We start from the raw sequence: 10,001 nt of genomic DNA, 5'->3' as shown, positions 1-10,001 counted from the left end.
TGTAGACTCCGACACTGGGTGGTTTGTGAGCTCGGTCTAAGCAAACGTTTCCTACAATAACCCACCCGAGGTTAAGACGTTGTGCGTAGGGGTCATCCTGGTTACCATTACACTGCTGCCTCACTTTGTGCACTCTCAAAATGTCTCTTCCTAGCAGGATGTAGATCTGCGCATTTTTATTGAGAGGTGGTATTTTGTTTGTTAAATGTCTCAGATGAGGGAAATAGCGGGCTATTTCAGGTGTGCGGATTTCATCTCTGTCGTCTGGAATCATTTCACACTCAATGAGAGTTGGAAGCTTGATCTTGATCTTTCCATCACAGGATTCCACCACAAACTTTGCTGCTCTCCACCCTGTAGTTTCCATGACACCAGAACACGTCTTTAAAGTGTATGGAGATGGTTTTTCATAGAGGCCAAAGTGATTGAAAAACTCAGGGCGAGCCAGTGAACGATTGCTCTGGTCCTCTAACACTGCATATGTCTGAATTATCTTTTCTGGCTGATCTTCAGGGTAGCTAAACATATTTTGCAGCAGGATTTGGCGTTGGTGCTTTCTCCACAAACCTCTGTACATTTTGACGTTACTGCAGGGAGAGCTCCTGGAGGACTTTTTGGGGTCTCCTCCTCTTCACCTTGATCTGCTGGGACTTCTGAGACCCAGGGTGCTCGACCAGGATGTAAAGCTGATGTGTGAGTTTTGCTGCCACACTCTCTGCAGATTATTTCTTTGTCACAGTCTTTTGCTCTATGTTTGGTCGAGCTGCAGCACTTGAAGCAGATGTTCTTCTCCTTAAGGTAGGTTTTACGCTCTTCTATGGGCTTGCTGCAGAAGGTGTGGCATTTTCTGAGAGCGTGAGGCTTGTTATGTAGAGGGCATAGATGTTCTGGATCTATAACTCCTTTTTCGACAGAGCCTGTGGGAGCCACCGTAGCTTAAAAGCAGATACAGATACTTCAAACCAGTCTTCCTCACTGACACTGGTACTTTGTTGTTGTATCTTGTGGGTTTCTCTGTCTTGATGGAACCTGAGTAGTGAGCTTGAGATATCATAAAGCTAGGGTAATTTCTGATTTTAAACTGAACTGTGAGAAGAAAGAGACGGGTGGATAGGGGACATGGTTGTATTCTTTGTACCTTGACCCTTGGGAAATCCACTTTTCTTGGATACTAAATGGGAGCTTTTCTAAGATGGGGTTCACTCCCCGTGATGTGTCGAGATATGCTAGTCCTGGGAGGAACCCTCCTTCCTTTGCATATTCAAGTTCAAGTAAGAGATCTCCAAGCTCTCTCAATCTCACATTGTCTCTGTTTGTGATCCTGGTTCCATAGGTGTCTGCTAGCCAAACCATGTTTAGCCCTGCAGCTGAGTTGTGGCTGTGTATGGCTCTGATTCTTTTTGCTTGTTCTTTAGATGCTGGCCCGAGCCATTTAATCAGGAGGTCTAACTCTTCTCTTGGAGTTAAGGCTAGTTCATCAATGACACTTTGAAAAGAGGTTTTCCACGCCCAATAACTCTCTGGGTGGTCATCAAACTCCATCAAACCAGATGTAACTACTTCTCTCCTCATGAGGTACTTTGCGACATCTGGCGTGGCTGCTGACTGCTTTGAGGAGTTGTCATGGTCCCACCTCTGCTGCGCAGGCTGTCTCAGGTAAGTTGAATTTACAGTTGGATCTAAATGTCTCTTTTTTTGTGTTTGCACAGTGGGGACGTTTGCAGGAGTATGTTGTGTGGCACTCACTGCTTGCTGGATGTTCACATCCTTCTGAGCTGTTTGTAGGTGAGTATCTTCATTTTCAATTTTGAGATGGCTCATTTCTTGTTCAACTTTCTCTACTGCAGGTTGTGAACATGTGCATGGATACGTGCTCTGACGTGCCACGGCTGTGTTGCTGGACATACTCACTTGTCCGTTGTGCAGTGTTAGATGGTAAGAGAGGTAAGTCAATGTCATGTCGAGAGTCTATCTCTGCAATGTCCACTGCAGCCACGAACACTGCCTCTTCTGCGGTGGCTGTAGCTGCATCCTTTTCTTTCTGTAGAATGTGCATTTTTGCTTTTAATGTTGCTTCTTGAACCATTATCTCCGCTTCTTGTTTTGCGAATGAAGCTTGTGTGCGAGCAGCTTCGGCTCTTGCTCGGGCTTTGAGTGCAGCAGAGCTTGCTGTTGATGACTTGCTGCTTGACTGTGCGATGGATCTTGTCGCCAAGGACTGTTGTGTATGTGGAACAGAGATGGGAGTAAGTCCCATACATGCAAGTCTCAAGTAAGTCAAGTCACTTAGCCCTCAAGTCTCAAGTAAGTCCAAGTCCTCTCTATAGGAGGATCAAGTAAGTCAAGTCCAAGCAGAGCTTAAGTCAAGCAAGTCAAGTCGAGTCACAAGTCAAGTCTTTAGTTTTTTCAAATGTCTGTATTCACCAAACCTGTTTTTCCGAGTCAATCTTTTTTTTATGTTAGCCAACAAGATAATGTATCAGCTGAAGTAATCTTTTTAAACACCATATGAAATAATGTCATTACTGTATGTGAAAAGAAACAATGTAACACATATGCTTGGTGCCTGAAATCAACTGCTGTATTGAGCGTCTACACGCAGGGGGAGAGAGAAACTCCTGGAGTGGTCTCCATGGGAGGTAATGGGTATGAAGAACGAGGACAATTTCTAAATTTATATCCATTGTAGAACAAGTTAAGTTGAGACAGTCATTAGCTTTCTAACAAATAAAAAGTGATAGACTTTTAAATTTTAATTTGATGCCATCCTGAAGGACAATGGGAAAAACCTGGAGGGCCAAGAACTGACCTCCTCATGACAATAGAGGAGGAAGAGGAAGGACTCTGCCGGTAGCACCATCCGAGTGGTAGTGCTTCTGAGAAGGGCAAACAGTAGGATTAGACCCGTTGTTTTAACATGCCATTAATTAAGTCAGGAAAATTGTGATAAATATCGCCTTTTGTTTTGGATAGAGACGTACAAGCCTGGTTGATAAATTACCTCCCAGTAAGTGAAGGAGGGACCCTGTGGCTCCACAGCTCGACAGCCTGACAGCAGGACGAGATTAGCCAGGAGATTTTAGGGCTGTGATTTGCTAGGTGGCTCACAGGAGCCAGATGTCAGGGAAATTGAGATAGAGCACAAACATACTCACTAGATGATGACACACCATTGCACACGTGTTAGCACAGCCATAGGCAAGCCATGAGAGCAAATATCCTCTCCCCAATGCTAATGCCAAAGATAAAATGGATCCTAACAGAATCAGAGAGAGTCCTGATAAAAGTAAAGACAATGGATTAACATCTGGGGCGAGACGCCAGGCAAGCCAGGAGTGCAGAGAGAGTGGTACAGACAGGCTATCTTAGAGGGTGTTCACAGGAATGAGACAGCCTGAAAAATAACCCAGACATGTTAGGGTGCGACTCCCACATTTGGGAAAGAACATATTTCATCTCTGTCCAAAGCACAGGAGGCCCATGAAGAGAACAGGATAACCTTAGCGACCTACAGGCACTGTCTGAAGGCAAAGAGCTAAGACTAAACAGAATTGAAGAAAACGAGGAAACCTAGTGCTAAGGTAATGGTAGCCGCACAGCAAAAGGGGACCCAGACTCTATCCGGCCCATTGGGCGCCACAACCCTTCACCTCAGCAGCCACCACACAGAGACGGGCGTATCCGAGGGGGAGGGTCCCGCATGAGAGGGGGCGAGGAAGGGGTGGAAACGAAATGAGGGGGGCGGCGTCACCTGGAGATCGTTGTCACTACTGTGGGAGCTCAGGCCATGGCAACGTGAATGCCCCCATAGAAACAGCAGAGTGGATCCAGCTAACCCCTACACGGCCGGAAGGGGGAGGGGGACAGAATGGCCCGTCCCTACCTACAACCCCGGCACCGCCCTATGCCCAACTGGAGAGGAGGCGCCACCCAGATGCCAGTCACAGAATGGGACCCTGGGAGGGGTGTGGAGACAATATCAACAATGAACACACCCCACAGAGAGGCCAAGACAGCATTAACCTGGCAGATCCAATGCTGTCAATGAAGGTTGGCAAAACAAACCTGCCATTTGGGTGGATAGGGCCTACCGCCCACATAATAATCAACGGCTTCCTGACACATTATCAATGAGACTATCCACGTCTGGGTTTCTCTGGGGAAAAACAAACTCTGCCAGTCACAGTACCTCTGTTACACAAGTTGGGGGGGACAACCGTGAGGCATTCATAGGTGCACTCTCCCCACCGTGCACTGAACCTGCTGGGCCGTTGACCTCCTGATAAAATAAGGAGCTTCCATTCTTTGGCACCCGATGGCTGAAAGTGACTTTACCTGATGGCACAATGTTCCACGTTACAGGACAGGCCACCAGTGGGCAGTATCTTTTAAAACCCATTGAAGAAACGTATGCTGACATATATTGGGGAATGATCAACCCCAGAGACGGTTCTAACACGTGGTGTGATCTCTGCTCACCAACAGTGGAAGCCCGGATTGCAAACCCCTTGAACATACGTATCTCCCCGGACCCGCCTCACATAACTCGTGTTATGATAGGCTGCAGACAGATTGGTATCAGGACAGATTCAGGATCAGTTAGAAGGAAAGACTGGGTTTTTAACATCCAAAACATTTATGTGCGCCTGAGGGGGTGGCGGCTGGGAGTCAATCTGAGTCCAGAACAATATAGTGGTACATGAGTCTGACGAGGCTGCACCACACGTCTCACTAGCTCTGGCACCCACAACACCAGGCCTAAGGAGTGTAGGAGGCATGGTAAAGCGGTGCCCATTGACACAGATCAGATTGGGACAAAACCCAGATACCACGTACAGTCTCTGCCTGGCTAAACATACAGGATTGGTTGCTCCACTAGTAAGTCGCCTCTTAGAACAAACTCATTACAAGACATCAATGGCCGAGAGAAAACTGACCACTATGACACGGAACGAATACTCAAACAAATATTGCCAGAATTTGTGGCAGACGGTCCTACGGACGTCGGCCTCACAGACTGCGCTCCTATTTCCTTTTCAGTAAACACCACACGCCTCGTGGATCAGACAATATCCACATAAACCCCAGCAGAAACAGGTATAAAGGAATACAATCCAGGGGCTCCTACGTATGGTGTCCTGGAACCCTCACAGTCAGACTGGAACAACCCCAATTACCTGTAGAGAAGAAAGGGACGGTAAATATCGCATGGCGGCACGATCTCAGGGCTATCAATAACATACTGGACCACGCCTACAGTACCAGTTCCTAACCCATATGTTGCCCTAGCCAATCTAGATCCCTCTCAAAGTTGGTTCACGTGTATTGATCTAGCAAACGCGTTCTTCTGTCTTCCACTAGCGAAAGAGTGCAGGGATATTTTCTCTTTTACGTTTCAGGGACAGCAGCTGCGATACACCAGACTACCACAAGGTTTCGCCCTGTCTCCAGGGCTGTTTAAACCAGTCACTAAACAGGCTTTGACTGATGCTCCCTCCCAGATGGCATATCTCTGATACAGTATGCGTGACTTGTTATTAGCCGCTCCTACAGCCACGGCATGCCTGATAGCTACACGTTCAGTCCTGCAACATTTAGCAGACAAGGATTCAAGGTGAGCAAAAGCCAAACTACAAGTCGCCCGAAAACAGTTTCCTTCTTAGGACGAATGGTATCACAAAAGGGGGCCAGCATGTCCCCTGATCACAGATCTACCATTTACATACACCAAAGCCTGTGAAAGTTGAAGACATGCTCTCGTTTTTAGGGCTGACTGGATAAGTCGGTAACTACATAGCAGACTATACAGGACTAACACAGCCCCTGCTGACTTGGTGAGACAAACAGGGCATGCGTAACTTAATGCCAAACTTGACTGGACACAACCCCGCTGAGACTGCATTTATCACTCCAAACAGGCTTGGCGACGGCGGCAGAGCTAGCCACGCCGTGACTACCACCTGCCTTTCCATCGGATGTCTCGTAACGACAACTGCGTGAATGGTATTCTGTTCCAGAGAAAAGGGGGAGATAGGATAATACTGATGTATATTAGTGTAATGCTAGACAGCATGGAAAAAAGACATCCAGACTGCACACAACACGCAGCAGGGATAGCAAAGCTAATACAAAAAACTGCACACAGTCATGGGTCACCAGTTAAACGTCCTGACAAACGCATAGGGTGGGGCTTACGTCAACCAGAGACATTCACACTAACAACACTGAGACAGAGAAGGTGAGCAAGATCCTAGAGGCGCCAAACACTCATTCACACATGAAGGGATCAACATGGCAGACCAAATAGGGACAGGAGAACTACACAGTGCGCAGACAGAGTCATCAAAGAGGAAAAAGTCAGGGCAGACTTACAAGCTACGCCAATAGAAGGAGCCAGAGACCTGTTCACTGATGGTTGTTGCTACAGACATGAGACAGACGGCCTTAGAGCAGCATATGCAGTAGTACAGGACAGAGGAGGACAGCTAGTGACGGTAAAAGCAGAAAAACTGGAAGGACAGCAATCAGCACAAGACAGAAGTAAGGTGGCAGTCATTGAAGCACCAACTAGGGGAGGGACAGGAAGTCAACATTTACACAGACTCAGCATACGCAGCAGGAGCAGTGCATGTAGAGTTAGGGCAGTGGTTAAGAGCAGGGAAATTAAAAATTTAAAAGTCTATCACTTTTTATTTGTTAGAAAGCTAATGACTGTCTCAACTTAACTTGTTCACAATGGATATAAATTTAGAAATTGTCCTCGTCTTCATACCCATTACCTCCCATGAGAGCACTCCAGGAGTTTCTCTCTCCCCCCTGCGTGTAGACGCTCAATACAGCAGTTGATTCAGGCACCAAGCATATGTGTTAATTCATTGTTTCTTTTCACATACAGTAATGACATTATTCATATGGTGTTTAAAAAGATACTTCAGCTGATACATTATCTTGTTGGCTAACAAAAAAAAGATTGACTCGGAAAAACAGGTTTGGTGAATACAGACATTTGAAAAAACTAAAGACTGACTTGTGACTCGACTGGACTTGCTTGACTTAAGCTCTGCTTGGACTTGACTTACTTGATCCTCCTATAGAGAGGACTTGGACTTACTTGAGACTTGAGGGCTAAGTGACTTGACTTACTGAGACTTGCATGTATGGGACTTACTCCCATCTCTGTTCCACATCACACAACAGTCCTGGCGACAGATCCATCGCACAGTCAAGCAGCAAGTCATCAACGCAAGCCGCTGCGCACTCAAAGCCCGAGCAAGAGCCGAGCTGCTCGACACACAAGCTTCATTCGCAAAACAAGAAGCGGAGATAATGGTTCAAGAAGCAACATTAAAAGCAAAAATGCACATTCTACAGAAAGAAAAGGATGCAGCTACACAGCCACCGCAGAAGAGGCAGTGTTCGTGCTGGCAGTGGACATTGCAGAGATAGACTCTCGACATGACATTGACTTACCTCTCTTACCATCTAACACTCACAACGGACAATGGAGTATGTCCAGCAACACAGCCTGGCACGTCAGAGCACGTATCCATGCACATTTCACAACCTGCAGTAGAGAAAGTTGAACAAGAAATGAGCCATCTCAAAATTGAAAAGAAGATACTCACCTACAAACAGCTCAGAAGGATGTGAACATCCAGCAAGCAGTGAGTGCCACACAACATACTCCTGCAAACGTCCCCACTGTCAAACACAAAAAAAGAGACATTTAATCCAACTGTAAATTCAAACTTACCTGAGACAGCCTGCGCAGCAGAGGTGGACCATGACAACTCCTCAAAGCAGTCAGCAGCCACGCCAGATGTCGCAAAGTACCTCATGAGGAGAGAAGTAGTTACATCTGGTTTGATGGAGTTGATGACCACCCAGAGAGTTATTGGGCGTGGAAAACCTTTTTTCAAAGTGTCATTGATGAACAGCCTTAACTCCAAGAGAAGAGTTAGACCTCTGATTAAATGGCTCGGGCCAGCACTAAAGAACAAGCAAAAAAGAATCAGAGCCATACACAGCCACAACTCAGCTGCAGGGCTAAACATGGTTTGGCTAGCAGACACCTATGGAACCAGGATCACAAACAGAGACAATGTGGAGATGGAGAGAGCTTGGAGATCTCTTACTTGAACTTGAATATGCAAAGGAAGGAGGGTTCCTCCCAGGACTAGCATATTCGACACATCACGGGGATGAACCCATCTTAGAAAAGCTCCCATTTTAGTATCCAAGAAAGGATTTCCCAAGGGTCAAGGTACAAAGAATACAACCATGTCCCTATCCACCCGTCTCTTCTTCTCACAGTTCAGTTTAAAATCAGAAATTACCCTAGCTTTATGATACTCAAGCTCACTACTCAGGTTCCATCAAGACAGAGAAACCCACAAGATACAACAACAAGTACAGTGTCAGTGAGGAAGACTGGTTTGAAGTATCTGTATCTGCTTTTAAGCTACGGTGGCTCCCACAGGCTCTGTCGAAAAAGGAGTTATAGATCCAGAACATCTATGCCCTCTACATAACAAGCCTCACGCTCTCAGAAAATGCCACACCTTCTGCAGCAAGCCCATAGAAGAGCGTAAACCTACCTTAAGGAGAAAGAACATCTGCTTCAAGTGCTGCAGCTCGACCAAACATAGAGCAAAGACTGGTGACAAAGAAATACTGCAGAGAGTGTGGCAGCAAAACTCACACATCAGCTTAACATCCTGGTCGAGCACCGGGTCTCAGAAGTCCCAGCAGATCAAGGTGAAGAGGAGGAGACCCCAAAAAGTCCTCCAGGAGCTCTCCCTGCAGTAACGTCAAAATGTACAGAGGTTTGTGGAGAAAGCACCAACGCCAAATCCTGCTGCAAATATGTTTAGCTACCCTGAAGATCAGCCAGAAAAGATAATTCAGACATATGCAGTGTTAGAGGACCAGAGCAATCGTTCACTGGCTCGCCCTGAGTTTTTCAATCATTTGCCTCTAGAAAAACCATCTCCATACACTTTAAAGACGTGTTCTGGTGTCATGGAAACTACAGGGTGGAGAGCAGCAAAGTTTGTGGTGGAATCCGTGATGAAAAGATCAAGATCAACTTCCAACTCTCATGAGTGGTGAAATGATTCCAGACGACAGAATGAAATCCCACACCTGAAAGCCCGCTATTTCCCTCATCTGAGACATTTAACAAACAAAATACCACCTCTCAATAAAAAGCGCAGATCTACATCCTGCTAGGAAGAGCATTTTGAGAGTGGCACAAAGTGGAGGCAGCAGTGTAAGGTAACCAGGGACCCCTACGCACAACGTCTTAACCTCGGTGGGTTTGTAGGAAACGTTTCTTAGACCGAGCTCACAAACCACCCAGTGTCGGAGTCTACAAGACACACACATTGCCAAATGGACGGCACCATGTTAAGTCCATGTCCTACACAAAATACAAGTAAAGAGTCACTTATGACAAAAAACACTCATCACCAAGTACTGTGAGCTGCACATTCCAGGGCGAGGAGACGAAAACTGGAGCTACGTCTTTGACAGTCCCCCTGATGAAAAGAAGTAGCTCTGTCAGTTGATGAGCAAAGATTCTTAGACATCATGGACAAAGAGGTTTACATGGATAATGCAAACAGCTGGGTAGCACCACTGCCATCTGCAAACCTCGCCGCCGTCTTCCAAACAACAAAGAGATGGCTCTCGCAACGACTCCTATCCCTTCGATGAACTCTAGACAACGCCCAGACATGCAAGAACATTTCCTGGAGTTCATGAAAAATATTTGAGAATGATCTCATGCAGAACTATCACCAGAACTAGGCAAACATCAAAAGGTGGTGACTTACCTCTATTCGGAGTCTATCATCCTCAAAACCAAATCAAATCAGAGTGGTTTTTATTCAAGTGCCAAAATAGAGGGTGTGTCACGAATGACGTGTTGCTCAGCGGGCCAGACTTAAATAACTCCCTGCTGGGTGTCTTAATGCGTTCCGGAGAGAGAACATTGCAGT

Source organism: Larimichthys crocea, unplaced genomic scaffold (genome assembly GCF_000972845.2).
Source record: "Larimichthys crocea isolate SSNF unplaced genomic scaffold, L_crocea_2.0 scaffold361, whole genome shotgun sequence".
Lineage (NCBI taxonomy): Eukaryota > Metazoa > Chordata > Actinopteri > Sciaenidae > Larimichthys > Larimichthys crocea.
Note: the sequence above shows the minus strand (reverse complement) of the source record.